The 23,672-nt window shown below is 43.9% G+C and overlaps 1 protein-coding gene and 1 long non-coding RNA gene across 4 annotated transcripts in view; one reads left to right on the top strand and one right to left on the bottom strand.

Moving 5' to 3' along the window:
* The window catches only part of AHRR (aryl hydrocarbon receptor repressor), a 142,061-nt gene that overhangs the window by 35,591 nt on the left and 82,798 nt on the right, over positions 1–23,672 (top strand). The window lies entirely within an intron of this gene.
* Positions 1,922–23,014, bottom strand: LOC128831810 (uncharacterized). The gene is made up of 3 exons (XR_008443854.1): positions 22,548–23,014; positions 5,636–5,802; positions 1,922–3,427 (listed from the first exon to the last, which is right to left on the bottom strand). It is a non-coding gene; the product is annotated as an uncharacterized LOC128831810 (long non-coding RNA).

Here is a 23,672-nt window from a genome sequence, read left to right as displayed (position 1 = left end):
AGAAATCATTTAGATAAAAGCAGTTTTGGAAAGCAGGAAGGGAAATAGCACTCCTTAACAAGGTTTAATTGCTTTGTGTCTGCTTGTTGCCAGATCTTCAAAGTCAGGATTTCCCAGATCTGGGAGTTAATATCGATAGCACCACTATTTTTCACCAGAGATCTCCTTTGAGACTCTATATTAAGTATTCTATGCATAAGCAGATGTTGACAACACTCTTTTGGGAATCTTTGGCTGGTATAAAGGGAAATTTATTAAATTCAATAGAGAGACTACTTTTTCAGGTCCTGTCTTCAACTGCAAATGCCTATTACCTAAGAAAACTTAGGCACACATCGAGTGAAGGGGAGAGAAGCAGTCTTTCAGGCAACCGGATCCCTAACCAATTAGGACTTCATGGATTAGCACTAACACCTTGAATTCCATTTCCAAACATGTAGGAATCCAGTGCAGATCCCAAGGCTCTGGTCTAATATGTTCCATGCACGAAACTCTGCTTAATAATTAGGCTGTAACATGCTACAAAACATCAGTTTCTGGGTGGTCTCAACTTGGTATCCCGTGCAGAATACATTACAGCAGACTAGTCATGAGGTGACAAAGGTTCAGCTAACTGTGGTGAGGTCCTCATTGGAGAGATGATCACACCCATCTCACCTTGCACAGCTGAAGGAAAGTGCCCTTGGCCATGGTGACAATGGGGTATCCAGGATCTAATAAAATTTGTAGGCTGTGCTCATCTGTTATAAATGGTGGCTGAACTCCCTCCATGTGGGGCACTGATAAAATCTGTGCCAGTTCCACCAGATGCTTACCTCAACCCACCAATATTATCATGGTATTATGCAAATTAAGTTGCAGTCCTCTTCCCTGCCCCAAGTTCAATATAGACACTATGCTATTTGTTCTTTTTTTTTCTAGTTGGGTTAGACATGATAGACCTGGGTGTCACCTGCAAATTGCATACATGGCAGCCCATGGGGCAGAGGAAAAATTGACCACAAATATTCTCTAGGTTCCTTCAGAAAGATCAGAATGGACCCATTCCAGCAGTTCCACTGACCCCTTTTAGGGATTGCAGGTGGGTTGACAAACCCTCATGATTAACTGTACCAAAGGCTGGTGACAGATCTAAAAGAATCATGAATGTCACTTTATCTTTGCCCACTGCTAGAACAGCTAATCCTAACGGAGCAGGGACTGCCTTTTTATTACATATTTGTACTGCACCTGGCACAATAGGCTATAATCCTGATGAGGGCCTCAATGCAAAATCACAATACAAACAACAAAAATAACAATAATTTTCTATCCCATTCCCTAGCATATAACCTGATTGTCTGGGGTCAAGGAAATTTGAGAACTAAAACTTTCCCAAAAATGAGACTATACTTAGCCAGACTGGCAGTTTGAAGAGCTGTTTGGTTTTCCTACTCAGTGGACTCAATAGCTGAGAACTACTAACACCTTGTCCTCCTTCCCCCATGTGGAAAATACTGACTGTCTTCACTAACACTGGATCCAGTACTTCTCTTGGTGCCTTCAGCAGCCAGGAAGGATAAGGATCCATCTCACAAGTTGGAGCTTGAAGCTGCTACAGCATCTGCATAATCTCAGTGGACAATACTGATGGAAAATCAAGCAGAACAGTCTCATTGATTGTCCCATTGAGACACTGCTCTGTTTCATGGCAGTAGACAGCTCAGTCCACATTGGAGTGGTTTTCTCTGCAAAATAATGCAACCTTTCTGCCAGGTGGAGCCGGCAGCAATCAGGGCCAGGTTCAATATCTAAGGGTTCCTTTTCAACAATACAACACAGAACTGGCTTGAGCCCCCACCCAGTAACTGGGAAAATTACACACCATCCTTGGGCACCTCTGAGAGGCAAAACTTCCCCTCTCGCAAGCATAGAATCTGTGTGTAGAAAAGAAACTTTTAATGAAAGGAGAGAAGTCACCCAACATTAATTAGGGAAAATGCCGCAAGCAGGATTCATAAACATAAAACTGTGAGCAGGACATCCCCCCAGAGTGCGTGGGGCAGAGTCTTCTGCCTCATGTTCTTGAGTTCTACAACCAAAAGTTCCTTTACTGTACCCCACTCTGCTTCCTCACCATGTCCTACTCACTGTGGTTGTCCTTGATCAGAGAGGACCCAGGTTTCAGAAGTGTATCTGTGGGAGTTCACCTCCCACCTGGGGAAGAAGACACCTGGCTTGCTCCATCATCTGAGCACTTGTTTTGACTGGCTGCTCTGCCGGCCTCTGTTCCTCACTGCCTGGCTGCCCTGCTGTCTGCTGTTCCTCGCTGCCTCCCACCAGCTGACTGTTTGCCACTTTCACCAGTCGCTCATGCTGGCCACCTGTCAGTCACCTGCCTCTTTTCTGTGATCTCTGTAGGTCAGTGTCTTAATGATTTTAGCTCTCAGCAGGCTGGGCAGAAACACTTGCCACACCACAAGTGATTTCAGCTCTCAGTGAGTACTTAACATAACAAAAAGGTTCCTAATGAAGCCTATTTAGCTCTATCTTTGAACAGTGGGGAGGAACAGGCTAAACCATGCCAGGGACCCTTAGAGAGAGTCCATACCTCCTGGCTGAAACACCTGTCCCCACCCCTCTTACTTTCACAGGGGTCTGGCATTCGGGCCCCTGGCTTAATGAGGTCCTTTCATCTGAGGGTGACCCCCTCATTTGGGACAGAGTAAGTACAATTCTGCTCCCCTTCATTCGTACAATAAAGACAACATTGATAACAGCATTTCACTACCTCTGTATTCAGTACTAAAATTATTTGTAACCCAACACCAGCCAAATTTGATCACTTTAAGGAGCACTGCTCTATCTGGTGGGTATCTAAGCAAAGTAGGTATGTTCATGTAATTACAGTTTGCTCCTGAAGTCTCTCCCCCTCCCAGCTAGCTGTCAGGGGAGAGTTTTTGCTTTCAATAACATGCAAATTCATCATACAGAGAAAAACTTGACTCTAGCTGAGTGGAGGCAGCTTGGATTCATGAAGCTTTCCACTACTCAGAATAGTTCTACCTGTGCAAGACCTTGCAGGTGCTGTGGTGGAAGTGAAGAAACCTCTTTGCCTCTTGTAGAGTCATGGCATCTCTATGTTGCAGTTGGTCAAACTTGGCACAAAACTGATGCGACCAGGGCTCTTGTTATCTCCATTCTCATTTAGTCTGTGAACCATGGTGAGCTGTACAGGCAAAGCTGATGGAGAGAACATCTAGAGGCCACTATGTAGCTAGTGAAGGGCAAATGATTACTATACAGTCCTGTCAACCTATTGATAGAGGGGTCAGTTGGATGAACATTTGCCCTCAAGGCTGCCTGGTAGGTTCATTGGTTTCATCAGTCTCAGAGGAATGGCTGTCAAAACAGGCCCTTTGCTCCATAAGGCTAGGAATCCTCCATCCTGAAAGTGAAGAAGACAGTGGTCAATCCATGACAGCCCTATTTCTTCAACCTCCTCTCTCAACTCAAACACCAGACCCCAGTAGTGCATGAAGTGAAAGCACAGAAACACATGTGGCTGTAGGAGGGAAGTGGGTGAGAGCTACAGCAAGCAGCAGCTCCCGTTATGGCTGTCCACAGGATGAAAGGTTTTCCCAAATCTGCACCACTCCATTGAGAACAGTGGGGCATTGGGGGACCCTTCCATCCTCTGTTTCCACCATCATCCCCCACCCCGCTCCAACTTGCAGGCCACCTGTCAATTCTAATCGCTTGGCTCTGTTCCACTCCACATGTCAGCACAGAGCTCCCTGGAGCCCCTGCATTCATTCAGGAAATGGTGGAAGGGCTGGAAAAGAAGAAATACAATCTGTAATTGAAACATTAAAGAGACAGTTATAAAAACAAACTCCAGAACTTTCTAGATTTAAAAAAATTAACCATTCTTTAAAGGTGAACTGCAAAGACAAACACACGTACTTTTTTCTGCCCATTCTCATCCCTTTATTATATGTGATGAAGACCTAATAATTTTTTCCTAAAAGAAAAGTGTGTGTGTGTGTGTGTGTTTGTTTATTTATTTATTTTTAATAAATAAGAAATGTCAGGCTCTGGAAGGGCTGTGCCAAACTTCAGGGACATGGAATCTCATATCATGTTCCAGATTGAATCCAGAGGTGTAGTTGCTGCTGTTATTCCAAAGAACAATCTCCTTCTCCTTCTCCTTCAGTTATTTGGCAGCTGTAGGGTTACCATATCTATTAAATAAAAAAAGAGGACCCTCCACAGGCCCTGGCCCTGCCCATTTCCCCACCCCCTGCCCCGCCCCAACTCCGCCCCCTCCTCGCTCCCACTCCCAGCCACGGGGAAAGGGCTGCCCGAGCGCTACCGGCTTCACGGTTTGCCGGGCAGCCCCCAGACCCTGCGTCCCCGGCTGGCGCTTGCCCAGCGCAGCTGGAGCCCGGGAGGGGAAGCGCCCAGCCGGGGGCGCAGGGTCTGGAGGCTGCCCGGCAAACCGTGAAGCCGGTAGCGCTTGGGCTTTGGGCAGCCCCCTTGCCTCCGGACCCTGCGCCCCCAGCCGGGCACTTCCCCTCCCGGGCTCCGGCGGCGCAGGGTCCGGAGGCATGGGGGCTGCCCGAAGCCGGTAGCGCTCGGGCAGCCCGGCTCTGTTTAAGATCCGGGCTGCCCGAGCGCTACCGGCTTCGGGCAGCCCCCATGCCCGGCTCTTAAACAGAGCCGTAGAGTCGGGGAGGAGCAGAGCCGCCGCGGCCGGAGGCTCTGCTCCTCCCCTGACTCTTCGGCTCTGTTTAAGAGCCGAGCTGCCCCAGCGCTACCGGCAGCCCCCTTGCCTCCGGACCCCAGCCGCCGGAGCCCGGGAGGAGAAGTGCCCGCCCGGCGGCTGGGGTCCGGAGGCAAGGGGGCTGCCTGAAGCCCATAGCGCTCGGGCAGCTCGGCTCTTAAACAGAGCCGAAGAGTCAGGGGAGGAGCAGAGCCTCCATTTTCCCGGACATGTTCGGCTTTTTGGCAATTCCCCCCGGACGGGGGTTTGAGTGCCGAAAAGCCGGACATGTCCGGGAAAAAGAGGACATATGGTAACCCTAGGCAGCTGGTCACCCATCACCCCTTTCAGTTTCCAGAGTGCCTCTTTCTTTCTCTTTCTCTTTCTCTTTCTGAACCCACGCTGGAGAACTTCTGTCCCCTTTCTACCTACCTACTGGCTTTACCTTCCTACCACTTGAACCCCAGTGGACTTTTCTGCTGTCTCAGCCACCCTTCTGCCTGAAACCATAAGGGGAACTGTGAACACCACCTGTGTGTGGCATCTCTTTCTCCCCAGGATCATGGGTGGCTAAAAGCAAAGGTGGTCTCCATTACATGCCTCTAAAACGTTCCTTGTCTCAAGGGACATCTCACATTCAAGGGACATCCAAAGTTACCTGCATTCCACAGACATTCGGTATCCCCTCACTTTTATTATTAATACTCATTTACACCAGAAATAAAGTATAATGCAATTGTGGTAACAGAAATAGTTCTTTATCCAAAAGGAAGAAATTGCCATTACTTTAAACTTCCTGCATGAATAGTATTTGTGCCCCTCATATGAGGTCTTTGACACACTTTGTGACCTATATTTGAGTCTGGCAGGTAAAGAGGTATTCTCAATTACCTGTTTGGGAGGAGACAGAGAGACTCAGAAGACCGGAGTGGAGGAAGGAGTGACCAATTGCAGTATGGTTGATGAAGGCCTGAGATATTGATCTTTGGGTGAGAACAGTAGCTGCCGCTCAGGTCTAGCATTGTATTAGGTTCCAGTTCTTCCTAGTTTGTTGATTTCTGTAGAAATAAGTCAGAATTTGATTTTTTAAGTACAAAATTTAGTTACAAAACCCCACCTCCCACCCCCAAATAAACAAAACAATAGCAAAAATTCACAACATTTAGACCCTCAGTTGACATAAGAAAGGAACCCCAAAGGGCAGAAACTTAATACTTGTTCTATTTTGTAGTTCTTTAAATTAAAGGCTGATACTAAATTGGGAGGTATTTCAAACACCATTGAGGACACAGGTAATTAAAATGGACTGAGACACAATGCAGAAGGACACAGTGATGCTAGAAATATAGCCTAATAAAAATGAACCTGGAAAATCAACCTAGAAGTGCAAGCTAATTCATGTGGGAAAACTTAATCCAAAACAATGATGTTCATTTGGGGGGAAGAACCTGGAAAGTAGGAATGAACAAAAAAGCCAAATGCAGTTTTTGGCCTGCATACTGAGCGGGATCATATCACAGAAGAGGGAGGTGATAGTCCCTCTCTCTGTAAAATCAGTGTGACTACATCTGGAATACGGCATTCAGTTATGGACACCTCCATATCGGAAATACGTTAGTACATCTGGAGGGAATTGGAGTAAACGCACATAAATGACTATAGGACAGGTGGGAGGAAGAAAGAGTATAGTAATTAAATTTGTATAGCTTGGATACAACAATCATGTGCTTGTATTTAAAGGAAGGATGTATTGTAAAGAAGAGGAGGCATTGTTTAGGATACTTCAATGGGACACAATTGAGGAGATATGGGATGAAGGTAAACGAAATAAAATTTAGGTTGAATATCAGCTGAATATCCCATTGTGAGTTCTGTTAGACTGAGCGATATTCTTACAATTGCAATAGGGTAGACCTGCAATGTTAAAACTAGACTGGAGAAAGCACTGTAATGTACTAAAACAACAAGGAGTCTGGTGGCACCTTAAAGACTAACAGATTTATTTGGGCATAAGCTTTCGTGGGTAAAAACCTCACTTCTTTGGATGCATAGAGTGAAAGTTACAGATGCAGGCATTATATACTGACACATGGAGAGCAGGGAGTTACTTCGCAAGTGGAGAACCAGTGTTGACAGGGCCAGTTCAATCAGGGTGGATGTAGTCCACTCCCAATAATAGATGAGGAGGTGTCAATTCCAGGAGAGGAAAAGCTGCTTCTGTAATGAGCCAGCCACTCCCAGTCCCTATTCAAGCCCAGATTAATGGTGTTTGCAAATGAATTTTAGTTCTGCTGTTTCTCTTTGAAGTCTGTTTCTGAAGTTTTTTTGTTCAATGATAGTGACTTTTAAATCTGTAATAGAATGACCAGGGAGATTGAAGTGTACTACATGCACATACCCTGTCTTCTGGAATTGAGCTGCCTTTTAGTTTAAAAAGAAATGATTTGTACATTTAAATTTATATACCGTAGCCAGAGTCCCCCAAAATATACTTTTTGCCAGTAATATCATAACAATTTATATATGGCACTGAAGGCTCAAGCTGTAACAATTTGCTAGCCTCTTCATGACATACCTTCAACAGCTACAGAAGCTGGTACTCAGACATGTTTAGTCACCACTAGGTGTCCTTTCAGTAACTGCGCCTAATATAACATGGGGCCGTGTTCTGTTTATAAAGTTCAGTAGCCAATTAGAGTACATGGAGCAAGTTCACCATATTGATTTCAAGAAAGAAAATAATTTCACAGATAATTAGAAATTAAGAGATTGAAAATACCCATCTAGTCCTTCACCAATGACTACTCTAAGTTAGTTACCTACAGCATATAAAGGTAAGTAACTTGGAGTAACTAACACTTCCGCTTTACGTTATATTATACAAGCAAAAGCTGTAGTTGCTATTCCAAACTGTAGATATCACTGTCATGATAGATTTTCCTGGTGTTCAATTTAACTTTTTCTTTGTTGAACTCGCCACACCATTCCTGTTCATATTTCCTTGGACTACAAAATAATTCCTCCATATCCGTGATGTTTACACTCTTCAAATATCTGTAAACAGTTGTCAACTTTCCTATTAATAGTTTTCCCCCCAAGCTATACATAGTTAGTAATTTCACTAATTCCTCATAAACATTCCTGTGTGGTTTGCAGACATATCACTGCAGTTTCACCAGATCTCTCATACAGAGCAACATGAGGCTGTCTCAGTGCTAGGCTGGAAGACACCAGGTTCTACAGGAAGTTGTTCTGGTGATTCAGCACCTTACCCCTCACTTCTGGATCAGTATCAAACCAGTGCCTCAGTTTGGTGTTAGATGGCTCTGTGCTTCTGCTGTTGGTATCATCTTTCAGATGATATTTACAGCCCTGGCCCTGATGACTTATGAGCACTAAAATACTTTTCATATGAGTTGCAACACCAATTCCTGGCCATATCACAACTTGGTTAATTGTATTTTGCCTCTCCAAATTTCTCTGTCCCTTCATTTAGATCAGGTATTCTTGACAACCTGTACCAAAAGCATATTGTAGTTTTGCTGTTGCCAGTATAATGATATTGTGTTCCATTTCAGAACTGGCTACATTTTGTTGGTAGGTTAAATGATTCCCTTTATGTATAGTTTGTAATTCTGTAAAGAAATCATACTACTCTGTATATAATAACTGTATTTTGCCCTTATATAGCACCTTTCATCTGGGTCTCTTAAGGCTTTCTACAAACACTAATTTTAGCCTGCCAATACTTCTGAGGAAGGTACTATAATTCCCATTTTACAGAAGAGAGATCAAGTGACACAGTGAACCAGTGGTTGATTCAAGAATAGAACCCACAACTAATTCTCAGTTCTCTGCTCTAACCACCAGAACCTGCTCTAGCAATTGTTTGGGAAATGAGTGTGTTCTATCACTTTCAGTTCTTTGGCATACATATTCCTGAACACAGAAACTCTTACTAATTGGTAATGAGTGTTGCTAAATATGAAGCTTTAGCTGAGAAACGTAAAGGTTTTAATATGGATCATTTTTCTTTTACAATATTGAAGGAACAGGGATATCTTTTAATACTTTGATCCTTTTTGCAGATGTACTGCATTTCAACTAGTATTCTGTTGCCTCCCTATCTAATATTCTGAATAATAAAATGATCTACATAACAATGAATGGTTACATATTTAAAAGCCATCCTTGCCATATTACCTTGCTCCCTGACCCGCCCCCCTGCCCCAGCTCGCCTCCGCTCCGCCTCTGCCTCCTCCCCTGAGCACACCGCCGAGTCCTGCTTCTCCCCCTTCCCTCCCAGCGCTTGTGCCGCGAAACAGCTGTTTTGTGCGGCAAGAGGTGGGAGGGAGGGGGAGGAGGAGGAACAGAAAGTGACCTGGATGCAGTGTGCACTTGCTGTTGCTCCTTGCTCCCCCCTCACACCCTGGGGGGGGGCACATATTACATAATCACATTTATCCTCTCACCAGAAGGCTGAAAATTTGGTACACCAGCATGTGAATACATACAGAACATAGAGGATGGTGAATTAGCTATGGGAATAAATGTATAAAAATTGTTTGCAAAGTTTGAATTGGGTCATTCTCCAACTTTCCCAAAGTTTGTAGTTGTTTAGAGTGAGGATTATTTGTTTGAACCATTATAAAGGCTCATCACAATGGACTTCAGAGCTGAATGTCTCCAGAGTCTGGGAATATTTGGATGTGGGCACAGCATCAATTAACTACTTCAGTGTGGTGGTGCTGTGATGGATTTGGAGTTGCCTGTAATAATTTCTGAACACTGTATCCTGATCTAGTTATTGTGATGTTTACTGTATCCATATATTAACTCAATATATGTAGATGGTAGGATTGTCAGGAAGTGGGAGGAAGATCCAAATATACCGGGGTGGGCAAACCTTTTGGCCCAAGGGCCACATCTGGGTATGGAAATTGTATGGCGGGCCATGAATGCTCACGAAATTGGGGGTTGGGGTGCGAGAGGGCTCCAGCTGGTGGTGCGGGCTCTGGGGCGAAGCTGGGAATGAGGGGTTGGGGATGCAGGTGGGTGCTCCAGGCTGGGACTGGGAGGTTTGGAGGGTGGGAGGGGGATCAGGGCTGGGGCAGGGGGTTGGGGCATGGGAGGGGGTCAGGGGGTCAGGCTCCAGGTAGCGCTTACCTCAAGCATCTCCCAGAAACAGTGGCATGTCCCCCCTCCAGCTCCTATGCAGAGGTGCAGCCAGGCAGCTCTGTGCACTGCCCTGTCCACAGGCACCACCCCTGCAGCTCCCATTGGCTGCGGTTCCCAACCAATGAGAGCTGCAGGGGTAGTGCTTGGGGCGGAGGCAGCGTGTGGAGCCCCCTGGTTGCCACTACGCATAGGAGCCCGAGGGGGGAATTGCCGCTGCTTCCGGGATCCATATAGAGTGGGGCAAGACCTCGACCCTACTCCCCAGCTGGAGAACCGGAGCAGGGCAAGCCCTGGACCCCACTTCCCGGCGGGAGCTCAAGGGCCAGATTAAAACATCTGGAGGACCAGATGTGGCCCCCAACCGTAGTTTGCCCACCCCTGAAATATACACTTCTCAGCAAACACTTGAGAGGCAATGTTGCAAGAGCCATTTGCTTTGATGCTCTTGTGAGTGCAACCCCCTTCTGGGATTGCTTGACAGGTTTCCCCAGAAATGAATCAGTCCCTGTGAAGGGGAGGGGAAATCAAAGACACAGGTGGGGTTAAAGAGACAGACATGAATTTTGTTATGTGCACCAATATGGAGGTGATGTGTCATACAACAAAATTAATTCCGCACGTGTGGGAAAAACTAGAGGGAACACTGCCCCCCACAGCGCTCCCCTGCCAGCTGGGAGCAGTTTCTAACTCTACACTGGCAGCATGTACCTCTGCGCTGCTGCACGGTCCCCCCTTGGCCATGGTGCCCTTAGGCGGTCGCCCCATGGCCCACCCCTAAGGCTGACCCTGTGTTTACTGGAGCCCCTTATTGGAGTGGGGGTGATCTCGGGCAAGCTTATTAGCAGGCATGTAAGTTCTTTTATTATTTTAATATATTTTCACCTTAAGACTAAATGTACTTGCTTAGATAGAGGTGTGTGGTACCTTATAGCTGTGAGCAGTTACATTGTTTAGAGCCTTGATGAGGAAACAACATGCAGACACTGATGATTTAGGGCAGGGGTCGGCAAACTATGGCCCGTGGGCTGGATCCGGCCCCTCGGGGCTGCCAGCATCACGTCCCTGTGGCCCCCGGATGGGGGGGCAGAGGGCTCTGTGCGTTGCCTCCAGGCACTGCCCCCCGCAGCTCCCATTGGCCGGGAATGGGGAACCATGGCCAATGGAAATTTCGGGGGAGGTACCTGGAAGCATGGCAAGGGCAGCGCACACGGAGCCCTCCGCCCCCCCGCCCCCCCCAGAGGCCACTGTGCTTCCTGGAGTGGCCCAGGGCCGGGGACAGGGTAGGCATGCAGGGAGCCTGCCCTGGCCCCAGTGCACGCCGCTGCCACCCCAGAGCCGCTTGAGGTAAGCAGCGCCGGGCCAGAGCCCGAACCCCTCCTGTACCCCACCCCCCAACTCCCTGCTCTAAGCCCCCTGCCTGCCCTCACACCCCAACTCCCTGCTCTAAGCCCCCTTCCTGTACCTCGCACCTCTCCTGCACCCAACCCCCTGCCCTGAGTATCCTCGTACACCCTGCACCCCTCCTGCACTCCTGCCCTGAGCCTCCTGCTGCACCCTGCACCCCATGCACCCCAGCCCCCTGCTACACCCCACACTCCTGCACCCTAACCCCCTGCCCTGAGCCCCCTCATACACCCTGCACCCCATGCACCCCAGCCCCCTGCTACACCCCACACTCCTGCACCCTAACCCCCTGCCCTGAGCCCCCTCATACACCCCGCACCCATCCTCTGCCCCAATCCCTTGCCCTGAGCCCCTTCCTGCACACTGCACCCCCTCCCACACCCCACACTCCGTCACGCACACCAACCCCCTGCCCTGGCCCTGCATACAATTTCCCCACCCAGATGTGGCCCTTGGCCCAAAAAGTTTGCCCACCCCTAATTTAGGGTGTCTGACTTGCTGGAGAACTCAGAGTGTAGGCAGGGAACTGTGCAGGCTGGAAAAATCTGTGGTCAGGAGGGAGAAAGACACGGGTCTTCTCTCAACAGAGGTGCTTGCTGAGGAGCTGGGAGCCTACAAGTGAGTGCTCTTGGAGGACAATGAGGGGGAAATGTAAGTGCAGTTGTTCTAAACTGTGACAGTTACTAACCATAGTAGACCATCTCTTTCCCCTAACAAAGTGGGCATTAGTTTCTACAGGATGCATTTAAAGTCCTTTTAGACACATCTTCTCACTTCTGAAACGTCTCATATTCGGTTCCTTTGATTCAGCTTTTTTCATGTTGACAGAATTAGCACACTGTATGACTTCCATTGTTCTTTCTGATTTGCCACTACTGTTATGTTAGGGTGTAACACCTTTTCTGCAGTTTCTTGTCTTTTGGGTCTAATCCAATTCTCACTGACTTTAATAGAAGTTGGATTGGGCCCTCTCCCAATTTTTCCCCATTTGGCATTCCCAGTTCTTCAGTTACTTAGTTTGTTCCCACTTTCATCTACTCATCATATTTCTATGCCTTGTGGATCTTCCAGAGAAAAGATATGAGTTTTCTCTACTTATTTTATTTGGGTGAAAGTTCTTTAGATTAGACTCTCCTGATGAGAGTTTGGGGGGGCTGTTTAGGGAGTTGTGCTTTGTGGTCCTAGCAATTTGGACACGGCTGATCTTTGCAATACCACCTCAATTCTCAGGAGGGCTGCTTATTAAGCTAGGGGGTTCCTCTCTACTATCATATGATCAAGGTTTCCTAGAAGGATTCCTTCGGTTCTCAGGCTTTCCTAGGAGGTCTAAGTACAAGATTCTTGTTTTTCCATGGATTTTATCATTGGTAAATTTTCACCTAAAGCCTTCCCTAGGAGTGCCAGATTCTTTGCATTCTGTGTAAATATGCTGCTGTTGGTATGGGAGATCATATGGCACAGATCAGTAAGATCTGCTATCTGGAGCTATACACTCAAAGAAACAAAATAAGACTTTTTTTTCCTATTTAATATTGTTTTTGTATTCATTGTAATTCATTTTAATTTTATAAATAGTAATCATTGGTTTAAGCTGAAACCTGTACTTTCAATTTCAGCCCCAGCATGTATGTTTAGGTTGGAAGCCTGCATTGCTGGGGTTAAAGCTGTTAATCTGAAAAAAAGAACCTGGCAGGTAGATTTGAATATTTGTTTAAAATAAATGTTTCTTTTAGCTAACGGAGTACATGTGTAAATTCACCCAATAAAGAGAAACCTGTTACTTAAAAAAACAAAATAAAAACCCAACCCAAAACTTGAGTACATATTGTATTAGTCCACAGTAATAGTTTATTATGTTGACTATTAAAGTATGCCAATGCATTAAAAATATATTAAATAATGACCACAACTCAAGAAGAATATTTGTAGATTGGAGAGGGTTCAGAGAAGAGCTGTGAGAATGATTAAAGGATTGGAAAACATGCCTTATAGCAGTGGTTTTCAAACTTTTTAGGCTGCATACTCCTTTCCAAATAATGTAGTCTACCACATACCCCCTCTGGGATAGGGTCATAATATACGTATGGTTAGATTGCCACATCTTTCTAAATAAAATGCATATCTTCTATTACAGGATTTTTCTCATGTACCCATGATGAGAGCTCTAGTACCCCAATGGTACTCGTACCCCAGTTTGAAAATCCCTGCCTTATAGTGATAGACTAAAGGAGAACAATCTGTTTATTGTAACAAAGAGAAGTTTAAGTGGTGACTTGATGACAGTCTACAATACCTGTACAGAGAACAAATATTTGATAAGGGGATCTTCAGTCTTGCATGATCTCAATGGCTGGAAGTTGAAGCTAAACAAATTCAGACTGGAAATAAGGCATACATTTTTAACAGTGGGGATAATTAATTATTGGAACAAATTACCAAGGGTTGTGGTGGATTCTCCATCACTGAATTTTTTAAATCAAAGTTAGATATTTTTCTATATGCTGTAGTTCAAACAGGAATTATTTCAGGGAAATCCTATGGCCTATGTTATGCCGATCAGACTAGATAATCACAGTGGGCCCTTCTGGCCTGAGAAGCTATAAATCTATTACATAGTATCCTGAGAAGACAACAACTAACACCAAAGACACCAAAAATACAACTGCTGTACTTGGGGTAGCTGACAACCAAGGCAAACCCAATGGCAGTATACTACCACAATATTCAGAGTAGCAAAGTATCAAGAACTTGTCAGCCAAAAAGGCGCCATTCACAAATGCAAACTCTTTTCTAGATATATAGTTTTATTCATTTTCATAACACTACAATAAAACAAAAGAGGAAATAATGTTCTACTGAGTAAATGATGCATAAGTAAATCTTTGACGAAAACTCTTCAGTCTGTAAGTCATTATCTAATCAACGACTATAACATGACATCAGTGGAATTTATCAGAAGTGTCAAGAAGGCTGGCTCTGCACACTCATTCCTGAAAGCCTGGTGGATTTGTTCCTGAAGAAGTGGCTGCATACCCCTTTCCCCTCACACATTCCTTTCCAAAGAGTGGATTACTCTGACTTTGTTTTCCTCATTGTATGTAGAGGAACCGTTTTATTGCACCCTAGCTGCTTATATCAAAGTTCCACTTTTTTCCTCCCTACAGCTGTTTGGGGAAATCATTTGGTTCAACTGGCAGGTTGATGGGACAGAGTGAGGGATTCTCTCTTCCCCTTCTCCGGACTCCTGGGAGTGGGTTGGAAGCTCTGCCTGTGCCCTAGCTGTTGCAAGAAAGTTGAAGGCTCTACTTCCTCCTCTTGTCTGCTGGAAGGTGGAGATTTCCTTCCTCCAGCAGTAAGTGTGCTCTGACAGGAAACAGGGCTGGGTAGTTGTCACAATTCTAGTTGAAAGAAGAACAGGAGTACTTGTGGCACCTTAGAGACTAACAAATTTACTAACAAAATCTAAGATGCCACAAGTACTCCTGTTCTTCTTTTTGCGGATACAGACTAACACGGCTGTTACTCTGAAACTTGAATTCTAGTTGAGTACCTCTTCTTGGCCACTGACCAGACTGCAGTGATGTGATCCAGTTGCTGAATCCCTGGGTGTGTTAAGCCTCCAGAGTCTGAATGGAGTCTAGGCATTGACCCTGTCTTGCTGTCCCTAGCACTCTTGGGATGCAGACCCTTTGTCTAGCACCCGCCTCCAAGAGCTTTGACCATGCAGCCCAGGGCCCAGACCGTAGAAATAGTGCTGCCCCCTCAGGCTTCCTCTGCAGCTTAAACACATCCTCTTCCAGAATCCAACTGTGCAGTGTTCTGGGTTCACAGTTCTCTTCTTCAAGGGGCATGTGATCGGTGTAATGCATGGAATGCACTGATGCTTTGCACAGGATTCTAAAACCATTACTCTTTATTTAATCACATAAGAAACACACAGGATTTATACAAAAATAATGAACCTTCACACATTTCCCTGCCTCTGTTTCCTCACTACTCCAGAGCACCCAAAGTCATCTGGGGCTGCAGTGCATGGCTTGTGTTCTGAAACATGGAGCCTTCTCTCCTGAGCTCATCTTCTCTGACCTTGCTGAACTGTCCCCTTCCTCTTTCCTGCCCAAAACTTCCTGTATGGCTCTCTGAGTCTTTCGCCTGGGAGTCCTTTTTAACCTCCTGGTTTGGGAATTTTCCACTCTCTCCCCTTCCTTCCTCCCTGCAGATAAGTTGGGGGAAGTATCTTTTCCCAGCTCCAGCCAACCAATTGTCATTCAGGTGTTTCCACTTGAACAGGCAGGCTTTGAGTTCTAATGACCCTCAATTGTCCCCAGTCTGGCAGGGAGGTGACACAGCTTTGCCAGCAATGGTGGATTCACATAGAGAGGCTTCCTGTGATACAGCAATTTCATAATAATAACTTTACAGTATCAACCAGAATGTATAAGTTGTATAGACAGGTTCCGAAATCATCATGTTAGCCTCCACATCTCTGTGTTTTGTAGTAGAGTAACTTGTCTGAGCAGGACTTACCCTTCCTGGGCTCAGACTCATTCAAAGGAAGTTAAGAGGACTCATGATCTGCACAAATGCCCCTCATCTGCAAATAGCAAGGGAATCTTTTAGAGCAAGGCTCCATGCCAGTGGCAAATTCTGAAGCTGTCTCCAAATTACCATGGCTATTTCTATAATGGCAGAGAAGGGGCCTTAATTATAAATAAATGTCAGTTTTGTATGGTACTACTAAGTTTGCTTTTGGACTTCAGTAAAGTGTATTTAATTATTCTGAGCCTTTAAGCAGGCTGAGTACAGTTTTACTGTAGCTCCTTTTTCAGTTTGTGACCTACATAGCAGTTTTACAAATGCTTTAAAGTTAATTGTATAGTAAGCTGCAACAATGATAAAGGAGATTAACGTTATGGGAGTCACAGTAAGGTATACTTGCAGAAGAAGAAGTAGCTGATATTTGGGGGGGAAAGGGGTTTATATCAATCTGAATATTCCTGATGTCATCAGTACTTACAAACTAAGATGGTTTGGGCACTCGAGAATGCCTTCCACTCTAGACTTCTCTGTGGAATTAATGGCTTCATGCTCTATTTGTGTTTGATGTCTTATACTGTGTTAGCACTCTGCAGGAGACTGTTACTTTGTTCCTACCTATTCTCTTACTTACCAAAAACTATCAAACACACAACAAAAACATAATTTTGCCTGCAGCCATGCATCTATAGACTGTTACGATGTCAAGCCTCATAAGCCAAGTGATGTTAGGCCTGGTCAGTACTTGGTAGAGTGCTGAGGAGAGGACTCTGTGGAACATGTGTAGCCTTTGTGCACCATACTGCAATTGCTATTCCATCTCTTGAAGAGCTGGTTGCATTTCTCCTGCCACCTTGTCATTGTTAGGTGACTTTGTGATGAGTGGCTCAATAGGTCTCAGTGTTGTGACATTGCTTGCATTGGCTATTTATAAGTCCATAAAGCAGGAAATGGTAAGTGGGGGAGGGGGTCTTTGGCTACTGGGGAGGTCTCCCAGGGTTGGTTTAGCCCTGTTGCTAGGAATGGCAGGAGTACTGTCAGGTCTATATGACATGGTGGTAGAAACAATGATGGTTGGTCTACCCAAATGTTCCCACCATGGAGCTGCATCAGTGCTAGACCAGTGCTGGGAGAAATCAATAAAATACTCAATTTTAGATGTAGCCAGTAGGCCTGATTTTTCCATTGTTCTTCTCCTTGTGTAACCATTTATTATATTTCCAATTTGGTAACAATTGACATGAACTTTGCACTCAGTCTGCACTGGTGTAAAACACTGTCAAGCGGCAGGGCAAAAGAGAATCTGGCCCATTGAGTCCAGTGTCAGTGGTGAAAGAGGGTCACCCTCTCCCTTGTGCTCTCAGATGAGTTCCTGCTGGGGCAATGTACGTTTTCACCTCCTCCATTGCAGCCAATGGCTCCAGTCACAGTCTGGCTGTGAGGCCACTTGTTAGCAGTCTATCGATCAAATTCAGTTCTCATTTACACTGGTGGTAAACCTGGAGTAACTCCACTAACATACTGATTTAACTCTCATTTTCCTGTCTAAAGAAGATGGTGGATGTCAGTGTGTGATGAAGAGCTAAATAGCTGGCTGACGATATCTCAGCTCAGATGGATTTGAAAACAGTGGGGTGGGGTGGTTTTGGGCCGTCCAAAAAAATTTGTTTAATTGCAAAAGTTCAAGAAGGCCACTGGCAATAATGTTGCCCTAACAACTGCTACGATGGAAAGGAGACAGGATTAGGAAAGCATTGCCTGAGGCATGTTCTCTGATTTGCTTTACACCTGTTTTCAGTTTAATGAGCAATCACCTTATTGGAAGGGAAGGTGTTTCTTCACTCTCAAGATGTGTATTAAGGAAATACAGTATCTCCTATCCAACAGAAACTATAGTGCGAATTTAGATAAGCAGAATATAATTCATAAGGTTGTGAAGAAGCGTAGTGTTGTGGCTGTAGCTCAGGACTGGGAGATAGGTTATCTGGATCCTGTTTCTGGCTCTGCTGCTGAGACACTTTGTGACCTTGGTCAAGGCATTTATCCCTCCCTCCTCTCTCCATTTTACAGTTTCCCCACCTGAAAATATTACTTTCTAAGAGGAATTTTGGGGGGACAAACATGGTAACATTTGAAGTGTTTTAAGATCCCACTGTACAAGTGCAAAGTATAAAATACTGCTTGCTGTAGAGGTAAGATCACTGCTTCAGAATGTACTGTTTGCATTTATAGTGGTAGAAACATTTTGTGACGGGGAAATGCAATTGTCAAGACCATGATTTTTAGTGTCTAGCAAAATTATGAATTTAAGCTCCCAGGTTCTTATTTTAAGATGTCGTGCAGATTTCCTGTGAGGCTGAGGACTGAGTCGTCAGATATGGAATGATCAATTTCTGAAGAGTGTTTGTCCACCGGTTATATGGTGTTTTTGTCTTTATCATTTTTCAGTGTGAGTTCATGCAAGAGTGTGTAGTGATTGTCTGGTTTCACTCACATAGTTGTAATTGTGGCATTTAGTGCACAGGATAAGATACACCACATGGTGTGATAGGTTTGTGTAGTACCTATAGATCTTGAAAGGGGTGTTGGGTGGGGGTATCGATCATTGTAGCAGTGACATATGTCTGCAAGTTTTGCATTTGCTATTATGGCAGGGTCCTGGTCTGTGGGGAACTTGCTTCAGATGATGAGCGTGGAGAGGTTGGGGGTTTGTTTGAAAGCCAGAAGAGGGAGTTTGGGGCAGGTTTATTTCAGGATGTGGTCCTCATTGAGAATAGGTTGTAATTGCTTAATGATACCCCATATGGGTTCCAGTCTGGGGTGGCAGGTGACTGGCAGGGGTGTGCAGTCAGAAGTTTGTGGGGTTTTTTCCTGGAAGAGTTCCCCCCCCTCCAAGGAGGTTCTTTTGAGGTATTTGTGTGGCCTCCCTATACACCAAGATCCTTCACAATGACAGCATTGCTGCCTGTCTCAAATATCCACAAGACAATGGACAACCCTCAGATATCCACCCCAAACACATTGCCAGACTCATTCATTTCATCCTCACCCATACTCATTTCACATTCAACAACAAACACTTTGTCCAAACAATGAGAACACCCATGGGTACTAGGATGGCTGCCCAGTATGCTAACCTCTTCATAGGCCACCTGGAGGAAGAATTTCTGGACAAATACACCATGAAATCAATTATCTACCTGAGCTAAATTGATCATATATTTTCATCCTCTGGACAGACAACCTATACTCCTTCATAGATTTCCACCACAATTTCAACAACCACCATCCATCCTTTGTATTCTCTCTAGAATACTCCCACACCAGCATCAACTTCCTGGACACCACAATCAACTTCAACAGTGGACCTGGATCACTGCACCTGCCTTCATAGATCCAGTGACCAAACCTAACACACCAAGAAATCTGTTATCTACTGCCAGGCACTCAGATACCACAGAATATGCTGTGAGGAGAAAGTCCAGGATATGCACCTTAATACACTTAAAATTGCCTTCACCAAACAAAGATACTCCACCCTGAGAGAACCTGCTTTAATACAGAAAAAAATCCTGTGACAGCACCTGCGACTAGCCTGTGCCAACTGACTCAGGCTCGTGGTGGGGCTCAGACTGGGAGGCTGTTCAGTTGCAGGATAGACATTCGGGCTTGGGCTGCAGCTTGAGCTCTGGGACCCTCCCACCTCACAGGGTCCTAGAGCCTGAGCTCCAGCCAAAGCCCAAACATCTACACTGCAATTAAACGTCTCCTTAATCTGAGCCCTGTGAGCCTAAGTCATTTGTCAAGGGCCTGTTGCTGGTTTTTAATTGAAGAGTAGACACACCCTCTGAATACTTTTCACAGCCTGAAGAAGAGCTCTGGCTAGCTTGAAAGCTTGACTCTTTCACCAACAGAAGATGGTCTTAAAAACAAAAAACAAACAAACAAACATTACCTCACCCACGTTGTGTCCCTAATATCCTAGGACCAACACAGCAACAACACTGCAAACAATTTGCAAAACTTACATTGTATAGATATCTAATTTGTTCTATTCTTTGCTCATTCGGTTTAGTGTAAAGTATGTATTTCCATTTTATTATGTTTGGCCTAGTTTCCTTTTCTGAAGTGTCTTGAAAAGAAAATTCCAGTTTAGACACAGAGGAAAACTGGAATTTTACTAATGTGGCAATAACAGATGAGTCAGTGCACTTAGAGTTTAACTCTATCAAGTTAAATAATTTCTCGGATTATGTTTAATTGATTTCCCTTTTATAGCACAATCTTTATACGATTACAATTTTTGGTGCATTCCTGTTTATCCACCAGCTGATATATTTTCTAAAATCTAGACATCATAGTGGTACAAGTGAAAATGCAGTTTAAAACAGCATTACACTAAATTAGATCCTTATTAAGGTTCCTTTAAAGCACTTAAAATCTCCTTCATAGGAAGGTGCTATTATCTTTTGTGAAAGTTCACTGATATACAATATTCTTGCCAAATATGGAATTATTTGCTCTATTTTCTAAAATTCTACTGTAATCCCATTTCTGCTTCTAATCTCACCCCTCCCTTTTTATATCTGTATGGAATACATCATATTGCAGGTTTTTATATGGTGTCCATCACTGTATTATTTATGTATTGTTTACAAAATTCAATTAAAAATACAGTAATTATCCAAAATAGGAAGCACATATTCTGCACCCTTACCCATTCACAGTGGTATTTTGCCTGTAGCTGGTGTTAACTACATGTCTCCAATCCTGCAAAGATTTATGCATACGAGTCTTGGGACTACTTATGTGTAAAAGTTAAGCATGTGTATATTTTTTTAATATCCCCAAATCTTCTCTTGATATTAGTGCTAAATTAGACAATTTAGATTGTTAAATTGTTTCATCTTCTTTTGGGGCAGTATAGGTATATTTTTAGGAGTTTTAGACCATATTCGTTACCAAATTTTTTTCTTCTACTTAAAAATGTAATCCCCAGGCTATTTATTTATTAGCCAAATTTATAATTTCCTTCCTGTCTCTGTCCACACATGTTCTAATTTTAGAATGTTTCCATTGCTGAAAAATGTCTCAGCTAACTTCTATATTATATTTAAATTTTTGCTAGCTAATTTTGTCTATTTTAGGGTTTTTTTTTAAGTAGTTAATTCTTATTTAATATTTATATTATCTTTATGACCAGAGGTCCCAACTGGAAATGGAGTTAATGGTGGTAAGTATTGTACAAATACATACAAAGATGTAGTTCCTGCCCTGAAAAATCTTACAACCTAAGTCCCTGGTCCTGCATTAAGATGCACGAAGACCCTTGCCTCCTCATGGAGCCCTACTGAATAGAGAGCCATATGGATGGTAGGGGCCTGCATGCATGGAGCTCATTGAGCTACTAAGGCATATGGAGGCAAGTGACCTACCAAAGATGGAGGGAGGAGAATGCAATCAAATATATATTATCTATATGTGCAATTCATATAATTATAAATAAAGTGCCAACTAACCCCATCTGGCCCTCAATCTACCATGATTAACTGGCTGATTTCTTATAGGAATTGTGGTAGGGAAGGGTCTTGAGGGGATGGATTTGAGAGAGGAGAGGGATTAGATCCAAGTATAAGAGGCAGCATGGAAGTTTCTAGATTTTTTATTATTTTTTTTTTCTAATCAACTTACAAATTCATAGCTCTCTTATCAACTCTATGTTTGTAAGCCGTACATATCACCTTACATACATCTTAAATACTCAGAGTATTTCAACATCTGGTATAGAACACACTATCCTCAGTTGTGTTATTATATTTCACAATGTTGCTTTATAACTCTTATCACTGAAATTGGATATTTTTCTCCAAATATTTTATTCAAAGAATAATCCTAGATCAGTTAAGCTTCATATACTTTATAGGGGAGAATGGCCTGTTAAAATACACATATTGTTATGGAAACATTTCTTAAGTGAACAAATAGTCTCTCTTAGATAATGAATCATGTACTGATTAATACAATAATTAAATGGAAAATATGCTAATATGACATTATGGCTGAGATTTTAAATACAGAAAAGCAGGGATTGAATTACTTTATTTTTTTTGTTTGTTTGTTTCATGCGCATTAGTGCATAAGGGAAAAAATCTTCATGCCCCAGAACAAGGAATTATCCACATGAGAAAAACAGAGATGTTTTAAATTAAAAACACGAGTTTTACCTTCACTGTTATTAAAGGTTCAATCCTATAAGGTGTTGGGTGCCCTCAACTCCCACAGAATTCAGTGGGGGTTGAGTGTGTTCAACACCCCATAAGAGTGCTCTGCACTTTGCAAGGCCCTATTAATATGGGAGTGAGCCACTTTTCTATGTATCCATTTTAGATTTGAATTTTTTCTTCAGCACTCTCACTGCCCCAAGCTCTAGTGAGCCAAATTCATACTTGATGTAACTCACTTGAATTCAGAGATGTTATACCACAGATGAGCCCCTCCCATTGTCTATCTCTATTCCCACCCAGTAGCATTAAAAGTCCCCACTGGTACCACAGTGATAAGCACTTCAGAAACAGTTAAACACATAAACAGCTACCCGTATTAATTGGGGAGCATGCTCACCATTTTGTCACTGACATTAGTAGCTAATAAAGCAGAGATAATATCAGGCTGAGGATTTGCTCACCAGTCATGCTTGATATGTCCCAGTAGTGAAAACCTCCTGTCACATTCTGCATTCTTTATAGGGAGCGTCAGGGCAATTTATAATGCCGTTAAAATCAGCAGTGTGAGTCAGGCATTACCCATGGGCACAAAGCTGAGCTCTTCAGAGTTCATTTTCTGCACAGAAGTTGGGCTTTGTCTTTAGCAGTAAAGCTGCAATGACACTAAACTCCAAGAGGTCATTGTAGTTACATTGTTTCTTTAACTTCTTTCCCTGTACACATTAGGAAGGAGTCACAACACCCAGGCAATGACCAGTATGATATATTGTATATTCCATTTTCAGTAAATGGTGTATTTTCTACAAAGTCACTGAACCTAACTTCCAGTTGTCCCTAGCCTTACTTCAGGAAAGAACAGCAAACTGGCATTACTTTGTCCATTTCTCTTCCTAGAGACAAGTCCCAGCGGCAAAGTACAAGTCTTACTGTGACAACCCAGTAACCCTTTGCCAAACAATGTATACAGCAGCTTGCAGCAACAGTGTGTGTGTGTGTGTCGGAGGGGCGGGGGGGTTAAAGCCATATGTTCATCTTGATTGCAGCTGCTGAAGAGGAGACTGGGAAATGTAAATTCCAAGGATGAAGAGGGCAGAGAGAAACCCAGTCCCCTTCCAACTGAGGCAGTTTGCCAGGAAAGACCTGCTCTAGAGAGAATTTGGGCAAAAAGCCCATTCTGGTAAAAAAAAAAAAAAAAAAAGGTTTGGGTATGGAGGGAACATAAAGACAATGAAGCAAAGCTTCAATTCCTTGTTCAGTTTTACTCAGCTTTGATGTCATTGGGAGTTTTATCCAAATAAGGTATTCAGAATTTGGTCCCATGTTTCTAGATATTGACATTAAAATGCCATTTAAATGAATATGGTGTAGGAGGGGTCAGTTCACACCTTCACTGCTGCTGTAGCTGGCTGAAGCCCTCTTCAGATGAGCTATGCTCTAACCAGAGCAGCAAAAGTAGAAGGCTATAAGGACTGCTGGGAGAGCTCAGAGGTGTGGACTCAGACTGACCTATAAAACACAGCCATGAGATAATGTCATGCATTTGATGACTTTTGAGTATCTTATTAGCAGAGGTACAAGAACAATTT

Source organism: Malaclemys terrapin, chromosome 2 (genome assembly GCF_027887155.1).
Source record: "Malaclemys terrapin pileata isolate rMalTer1 chromosome 2, rMalTer1.hap1, whole genome shotgun sequence".
In the NCBI taxonomy this organism is placed as follows: Eukaryota; Metazoa; Chordata; order Testudines; family Emydidae; genus Malaclemys; species Malaclemys terrapin.
This window is presented reverse-complemented; position numbering and strand designations above follow the sequence as displayed.